At 31.8% G+C, this 9,291-nt stretch overlaps 1 pseudogene across 1 annotated transcript; it reads left to right on the forward strand.

The window, feature by feature from the left end:
* Window positions 1–2,771: 2,771 nt before the first annotated feature.
* On the forward strand, window positions 2,772–5,642 carry LOC107618881 (putative receptor-like protein kinase At5g24010 pseudogene; annotated as a pseudogene). Its single transcript, XR_015900080.1, has one exon. The product of XR_015900080.1 is annotated as a putative receptor-like protein kinase At5g24010 pseudogene (transcript).
* Window positions 5,643–9,291: the final 3,649 nt, after the last annotated feature.

Here is a 9,291-nt window from a genome sequence, read left to right on the forward strand (position 1 = left end):
TGTGCGAACTTGCACTATCTGCAAGGCAAATATCTTTAGAATATGTCCTTCCCATTTTTCTTGAAAGACAAATGATAATAATAATAATAAAATGAGTAGAAATACATGCACAGTAAAATTATTCACATGAATATTTAACAAACACATACACATATCAAACTATTCCATCATTGATCAAATAGCCAATATTTCCTTCAGAATCCTTAAAGAAATTAGATACATCATAATGAATGGTGGAATTTTCATCATTTGAAACAAAAATTGTTTCCTTTTCTTTGTCATCCTTTTTCAAGGATGCTTGATAAAGATCAACTAGGTGCCTTGGGGTACAACAGGTACATGACCAATAGCCCTTTCCACCACAATAGAAGCATTTATCCTCAATTGATTTACTTTACCCATTGTTTCTTTCTTTATCCCACTTCTGGTGAGATTCTTTCTTGTGAACATAATTTCTTTTCCTTCCATAATTTTTCTCGTTATCAAAATCTTGCCATTTACCTCTTCTAGGGTTATAATTTGCCGCATTTGCTTCAAGAAATGGGGTGGCGCCAGTTGGGCGCGCTGTATGATTTCTTAAGAGCAACTCATTGTTGCGTTCAGCAACAAGAAAGCAAGAAATTAGCTCAAAATATTTTTTAAAACCTTTTTCTCGATTGCTACTGTAGGAGCACATTCGAGGCATGGAAGGTTGAGAAATTTTTCTCTAACATATCGGGCTTAAAGAAGTATTTGATGATTGTACCTATCTTCAAGGTCTTTCCACAGATTTGCAGGATCTTTTAATGTGGGATATTCATTTTCAATCATACTTCAAGATGACGACCAAGAAAAATCATGGATTTGGTTTTATCCTTCTGGGATGTATTATTTTAAACCTTAATGGTATCTCCAAGATCCATTAAATCAAGATGGATTTTAGCATCTAGTATCCATGATAAATAATTGTTTCCAAATATATCAAAAGCATTATATTCAAGATGAGAGAGTTTCGACATAATGAAAATTTGTTACTGGAGTCTTCCTAAAATTTCGTTAGAGCTTCGTGCTGATAACGTGTTGTAAAATAACTAAATAAATAAGGAAGAAGTAATAAATATAAAATATGAAAATATAATTAGATAACTTTAGAATTACTATTCACCACAATTACTATAACAATATAATTAATATATTAATATTATAGTAAAGAATATAAGAGAGAGAATAGTATAAGAAAGAGAGAGTGAAAAATGTTTTTATTGCTGTGTCCATATTATGTAGTGAAGTTGTCTATTTATACATATAAGAAGGCTACTATTTTTCACTATTATTAAATGTAAGAACTTTGATAATCTAGCCATTCAACATGAAAAAGATGATCCCCTCATGGTCATCCATTTCATCCTTATTGCAACACTTTTATATTAATTAGTGTACTTTTTGTTTCTGGGTTATTTATAAAGAGATTAAATCATATCATATATGTGCAGTGTATATTTGATTGGTTCATTTTTATCCATCACTTTAGTCTTTTCCCCCTTATGTTTGTTCCATAATTTCTTTCACTCAGATTTTTTTATGCACTATTTGTCGTTAAATTATCAATTATATTTTTAGTTAATAAATCCCTTTAGAATTTTTCAACTAATCTCTTTCTCCTCATTGTTAATTAAATTAACTATCATTTATTAATATTGTTTATGATTACTCTTTGTTTCACATTTTCTAATAAATGTGCATTTACTTAAAATAAAAGATAAAAGAAAAGCGAGTGAAATATATTTTTTAAAAATTGAGAAGATAATCTTTTCATATGTATCTTAAATCGCATTTAATTCATGTTATTGCAACTATTTGTTTTTTCTTGTTTGTACTACTTTTTATATTTTATAAAGTAAAACTTAAATTTTAGATTCATAATATAGTTATAATAAATAAAATATATAGGTAGAAAAATGATACAATCACGTATTGCACAAAGTAATACAAATACTAAAATTACTTTTAAAATTTCAAAGTGATAGTAAATTTATTCCAATTAAATTTTTTTATTGTATCTTTATATTTCTGTATCCACATTTTTCATGTTATTTTTCTCTTTAAAAATATCACATTCTATCTAATTCTAAATTATAATTCACCTTTTTAAAACCTCAAAAAAATAAATTTAAATAAATTTTGTTAATTTTATAATACTTCTATAATTTATATCACATAATAATAATAATGTATAATATTAAATATTATGTTTATTATAATTAGCCATGAGTATGTACATGTAAAATAAAAATATATATATAATATATATTGATTAGGGTAAAGTATATTTTTTGTTCTTGAAGTTTGATAAAAATTCTAAAAATATTCTTAAGTTTTATTTTGTTTCAATTTTATCTCATAAGTTTTCAATTTGCATCAAATATACCATTGACCACTAAATTTTCAAAATATTTAAGATCGATTTAACAATAATGTATAAAAATTATGCTTAATTTACTTGTATTGAGGGTTGTTTTTATGAAATTGTTATTGAATTAGTCTTAAATTTTTTTAAAAATTAATCGTTAAAATATATTTGATATAAATAAAAAAATTTTTAGACAAAATTAAAATAAAATAAAATTTAAAAATATTTTTAAAATTTTTATCCAACTTTTGATAAAAAAAAAATATAGTTTATCCTATTAATTAAAATCAAGATGATTGGAACATCGGTATATTTAAAAACTTTCCTATAAGATATGTGAGAAAATTCACACAAGGCGATGAAAACGGTTGAGGAGGGACAATCTGCCAATCCCTTTGACTTGAGTGACAGAAATTCAATTTATGTACTATTCTAAGTATCTATCACATTTTTTTCTTCATTACCAAATCTTTCACTACAACTGAAGTCACAATCACTCTTTCCTCCATAGTTGTCTTCTACTTGGCAAAGTTTTTGTTTTCTCACTCTTTTTGAATCCTCTTTCTCCACATGGCATCACTCTTTCTTCCTTAGCCATATTATTACCCTCACACACTCTTCAATGCACTCCAATAATCCAAACCTTTCTTCTTCCAATGGAAATACCAAAGCCTTTCATCCTTCTTCTTCTTCTTCTTCTTCTTTTCATCCCTTCCTTCTCAGTTTCTACCTTTACTCCCATAGATAACTACCTTATCAACTGTGGCTCAAACACCAATGCTTCACTCTTCAACAGACCCTTCATTGCTGAAGAACAAGGTTCCACCTTTCTCTCTTCAGAAAACTCTATCCCACTCAAACTCCAAAACCCACCTCCAAATTTGCCTCTTTTGTATCACACAGCAAGAGTCTTCACCACCAACGCAAGGTACAGGTTCAACATGAAGAGAAACGGCACCAACTTTGTGCGTTTCCATTTCTACGCTTTTAAAGCTCCGAGTGTTGACCTCAAGCATGCTAAATTCAGTGTCTTTGTTAATGGGGTCTCACTTTTAAGGTATTTCCAGCAAGTTAATAATAGTGTCATGGTTAAAGAGTTTATCTTGAAGATAGAATCAGAATCTGTTGAAATTTTGTTTAGGCCTGTTGCTACTGGTGGTGGTAGCAACTCAGGATTTGGATTTGTGAATGGTTTAGAGGTTTTTTCTGCTCCTGAAGATTTTGTTACAGATTATGGAGCTAGGTTTGTTGGTGCTTCTGGGGTGGAAGAGTTCAAGAACCTTTCATCTCAGGTTTTAGAAACTGTTCATAGGATCAATGTTGGTGGTTTGAAAATAACACCATTTAATGATACCCTTTGGAGGACTTGGATCCCTGATGAGGGTTTTCTTGTTTTCAAGCATGCAGCAAAGTCTGCATTTACTGATCACACACCAAATTACCAGAAGGGAGGGGCAACACCAGAGATTGCCCCTGATAATGTTTACATGACTGCTCAGCAGATGAATAGGGAGAACTCGAGTTTAGCTTCGAGGTTCAACATAACTTGGAATTTTTCTGTGGATACTGGTGGTGTTCCTCACCTTGTGAGGTTGCATTTCTGTGATTTCGTTAGCCCTGCGCTTAATTTGCTCTACTTTGATGTGTATATCAACGGCTACACTGCAATTAAGGATCTTGATTTGTCGTCCCTTACGTTCCACACGCTTGCTTCTCCATACTATGTGGATTTTGTCACTCACTCGGATGATTCCGGTATTATTCAAATAAGTGTTGGTCCTTCTGATCTTAGCAGTTCTATAAGGATGAATGCCATATTGAATGGAGCAGAGATACTGAAGATGGTCAATGTTATCGATTCCAGTGCTACACATTGGAAGAAAAGATTGTGGATTTGGATTGGTTCAGTTGCTGGAGGAATTGTTGTCTTGTGTTTAGTTGTAGCTGCTTTTCTACTTGCTATCAGATGCAGGAAGAAGAAACAAAAGCGAGGAACCGTCGAAAGCGTTGGATGGACACCTTTACAAATGTATGGAGGGAGTTCCAACAGTAGAATGTCTGAGCCTGGTTCTAATGGATACATTGGCTTGAAGATCCCCTTTGCAGATATACAATTCGCGACGAATGATTTCGATAAAAGTTTGGTGATAGGATCTGGTGGGTTTGGTATGGTTTACAAAGGCGTACTCAGAGACAATGTTAAGGTTGCTGTTAAGAGAGGCATGCCTGGGTCAAGACAGGGCCTTCCGGAATTTCATACTGAGATAACTGTTTTGTCCAAAATTCGCCATCACCACCTCGTTTCGCTGGTTGGTTTTTGCGAAGAGAATTCGGAGATGATACTTGTCTATGAGTATGTTGAGAAAGGTCCCCTTAAAAGGCATTTATACGGCTCGTCCGGCTTGCCACCTCTCTCGTGGAAGCAGCGTCTAGAGATATGCATTGGCGCTGCGAGAGGCCTCCACTATCTTCATACTGGGTTTGCTCAAGGAATCATCCACCGCGACATTAAATCGACCAACATTTTGCTTGATGAAAACTATGTGGCCAAGGTTGCTGACTTTGGCCTTTCAAGATCTGGACCTTGTATCAATGAAACACATGTGAGTACTGGTGTGAAAGGTAGTTTTGGTTATCTTGATCCTGAGTACTTCCGGAGGCAGCAGCTAACCGATAAATCGGATGTTTATTCGTTTGGGGTTGTACTATTTGAGGTTCTTTGTGCTAGACCAGCAGTTGATCCGCAATTGACCCGGGAACAAGTGAATTTAGCAGAATGGGCCTTAGAGTATCTTGAGAAGGGTATGCTAGAGCATATTGTTGACCCTCGCATTGCAGGGCAGATTGAACCAAGGTCGTTGAAGAAATTTGGCGAAACGGCCGAAAAATGTTTGGCAGAATATGGTGTTGATAGGCCAACTATGGGTGATGTCTTATGGAATTTGGAATATGCACTTCAGCTTCAAGAAAGTGGACAACAAAGGGAGCCGCGAGCCGGTATCAGCGCCGACGAATCAGTGAATGTGACTACAACAATTGCTCCTGGAAATTCTTCCAGCAACAGAACAGTTGTGAGAGATTATTCAGATGTAAGTAGTAGTCAAGTGTTTTCCCAGCTAATGACCAATGAAGGCAGATAGAGATAGTTTCATGCTGCATGTATAAGTTAACATTTTTGCATCAAAAACTTTATTTATCAATTATTAAATGATATAAATGGAATTCTAGTCCAGAGTTCTCATTTCAATGGCAATGCTTAGTGTTATGGTAGATGAAACTGAGTGTGTAATGCTTCATAGAGGTTTAAAGTATAAGGTTACAGGGACACACATACATATGTTTTTTTATTATTATTATTTTAATAAATCTTAAAAAATACAATATTTCTAGTCATACGCTATTTTAACAAGGTTTTATTTCTTGGCATCCATAATTCCATATGCAAATTGAACTGGAACCTAATCCCAAACCAGTCTTCCAATCTTTCACATTTGCATGACTGAATATTATTTTATTGAGTAAAATGACAATTAAGTCATTGAAGATTTCGACTTCAAACTAATTAATCCCTAAAGGAAAAAAAAAAGTACTATTTTGGTCCTCCAAAAGAGCAAACAGTGGATATATGATGTCTTTCTATCAATTCATCAAGTAAAACTTAACAGTGATGTTTATAGGCTTAGGATTCGGTGGTCCAGGAACCTTTGGACCACTTAGTGGTCCAAATAAAAAACATGTTTTTGGAGTTTTTTTATCAATTGGTACGTAGTCTTTGAACTAATTTTAATTACAAATCAACCATATATATTTTATTTAATTATAAAAATAGTTTTTTATTTTATAAATTATTATTTTATCAATTATCTATTATATTTATTAACAATCAAATACAAAAATAACAACTAATTATACCCTCCATTCATCCTAATAATTCTAATTGATTAAAAAATTAACTTTGATCTCGTTACGTTCGTCCATGGCTTCCAAATCGTATTTCCTTGAAATTCAATCGATTGGTTTACACTATATCACAAAACAATCGATTGAAAGTTGTAAGGTAGAATGGTAAAAAGCTTAAACCAATCGATTGTTTATACTTTTCAATCGAATGAATGCCTCAAAACAATCGATTGTTGTTGTTATTCAATTGATTGAATTCACGAAAACAACATGGATTTGTCAAATACAATCGATTGGAAAGTGATGACATTGAAATTTTAGCCAAATTCAATCTATTGGTAATGGAATATCCATCTACTCAATCAATTGGTAATGTTCTCATTTTTCAGAATTCTGTAGGATTTTGCACAATTTATTCTATTCTACTTTCATAAATCACAAATAGGTTGTACAAATTCTCATTAATCTAATTTTTTTTTTCAATCACCATGATCAGGATCTTATTATCTTCTTGCACCAATATCAATGTATTAACATAAGAACAATTTTTATCACTTAACTTAAATCATTAATCCTGTAGTTTGGTCTAATTTGGACGAAGGAAATGTATTTCTACTAGTATTAATTAAATCCGTGATACTACATGACGAAATTATTTTGGTAACCAAATTTAACCAAGTTGGTTCAATAGCTTATTGGTATAATAAAAAACAATTGATTGAGTAGATGGGTACCATTACCAATCGATTGAAATTGGCAAAACATTCAACTTCATCACCTTCCAATCGATTGGATTACATTACCAATCGATTGAATTTGGCTAAAACTTCAATGTCATCACTTTCCAATCGATTGTATTTGGCAAATCCATGTTGTTTTCGTGAATTCAATCGATTGAGTAACAACAACAATCGATTGTTTTGAGGCATTCATTCGATTGGAAAGTATAAACAATCGATTGGTTTAAGCTTTTTACCATTCTACCTTACAACTTTCAATCGATTGTTTTGTGATATAGTGTAAACCAATCGATTGAATTTCAAGAAAACACGATTTGGAAGTCATAGACGAACGTAACGAGATCAAAGTTAATTTTTTAATCAATTGGAATTATTAGGATGAATGGAGGATATAATTGGTTGTTATTTTTGTATTTGATTGTTAATAAATATAATAGATAATTGATAAAATAATAATTTATAAAATAAAAAATTATTTTTATAATCAAATAAAATATATGGGGTTAATTTATAATTAAAATTAGTTCAAGGACTACGTAGTAATTGATAAAAAAACTCCAAAAATGTGTTTTTTACTTGGACACTAAGTGGTCCAAAGGTTCCTGGCCACTGAATCCTGTGCCATGTTTATATGTACTGTTAATTACTCTGACATGTCTATCTATGAAAGATAGTCATGTAGATAATTTTTGAAACGAAACTTCACTTTTTTAATAGGATTTGTGATAAATAGGGAGCAGTTAATAAAAAGTATATGAAAACTCAAGATAATAAATGATTTACTGTCCAAAATTACATCGTTTCCTGCTAACGTGATAATAACGAGATATGTACCACTGTAAATAACGAAATACATAGACAATTCGATTTCGTTTTGCACTATTTATTGACAGAAAGACACATATCTACCATTTACTATTTTAAAAGACCTAATTAATACATTTTTTTCTTCAAAAACTAATTAGTCCAAAGTCAACAAATATTTGAAGATCTAACAAAAAAAATCACATACATAAATTTTTGCGTATAGTATTTTATAGTGGGAGTAGTTATTATGTGCAATCTCTTAGAAAGCAGATTCCTGATTATCAAGTTGTAGTGCACAAGTCTGGCCACCACTCTCAACAGTTTTTTAATTGACAATTATTTTCTCTATTTTGAATTTCGTAGCAATAGGATTGGATTGGATTGGATTCCAGCTACTGGACAGTGGAAGCGTGTGCTCTCCACTCCACTCAAACAAATACTTGTGGTCCAACGGAAAAAGAAAAAAAAATAAATAAATAAAAACTTATGGAAGCTGCCATGATGCCATCCATTCTCTTTTTTTCTTTAGCTATATAGTAAATGATAGTTACGGCAAAGATGATAGAATATGATTAAGAACTTTCTTGCTACTCTGTATAATGTGATTTGATGAATATGTGACAATTGATCAATCAAATCAACAAGGCCCCCCCAAATAGCTCACCAAATGGTTGAGGCCTTGAGGGGATAGTGGGGAAGTGTATATTTTAGATACTAATTCGGTGAAGTGTATCTTACATATTTTAATATATTACTATTTACTGGTGGGAATTTTAAATTAGAATAATGCTATACATCAAGTTTTTTTGTTAACCAAATTTAATCAAATTGGTTTAACAATAAAATTAATTATAATTAATATTATTTCAAGTTTTGATTATTTAATTTGATTAGATTTAATTGATAAAAAAATTTGAATGTATAGTATTACTTTTTTTTTTGTCGAATAGTATTACTCTTTAAATTAATATTTATGGAAAGAAGTTTAAGAAACTAATATTAATTAGAAGTCTGCTACACATACAAACTTTTTTAGCTTACAAGCTATACAAGTTGGCCAAGTCCAAGAAAAAAACATGTGCACCACTTCTTTAGAATCTAGCGTCCAACGCACGCGCCTTAATCACCCATTGCGTTCACCCATTGCGTTTTTCCACAACACATTCATTATGCTGCACTCTTCCTCTTCTTCCTCAATCAAAACGCAAACAGTTAAGATTCAAGCGACATTCGAAACAAATGAAGAAACGTTCAGCTCCTCGCAAAGAGTAGAAGAAAATCAAGAAGAAAAGATACAAATCTCTATTAAAAATCACCAGAAAAAACGAAGAAACATTATTCAAGGCACTGTTTTAGTGTTCTTCTAGGTTTTTTTTCTAGATTGTCTCTGCCATGTGCCTCACTCTTAACCAGCAAAATATTAAAAGATTTTAAGAAGAAATATACTGTCTCCCA

Source organism: Arachis ipaensis, chromosome B9 (assembly GCF_059453495.1).
Source record: "Arachis ipaensis isolate K30076 ecotype BB chromosome B9, ASM5945349v1, whole genome shotgun sequence".
Classification (NCBI taxonomy): Eukaryota; Viridiplantae; Streptophyta; class Magnoliopsida; order Fabales; family Fabaceae; genus Arachis; species Arachis ipaensis.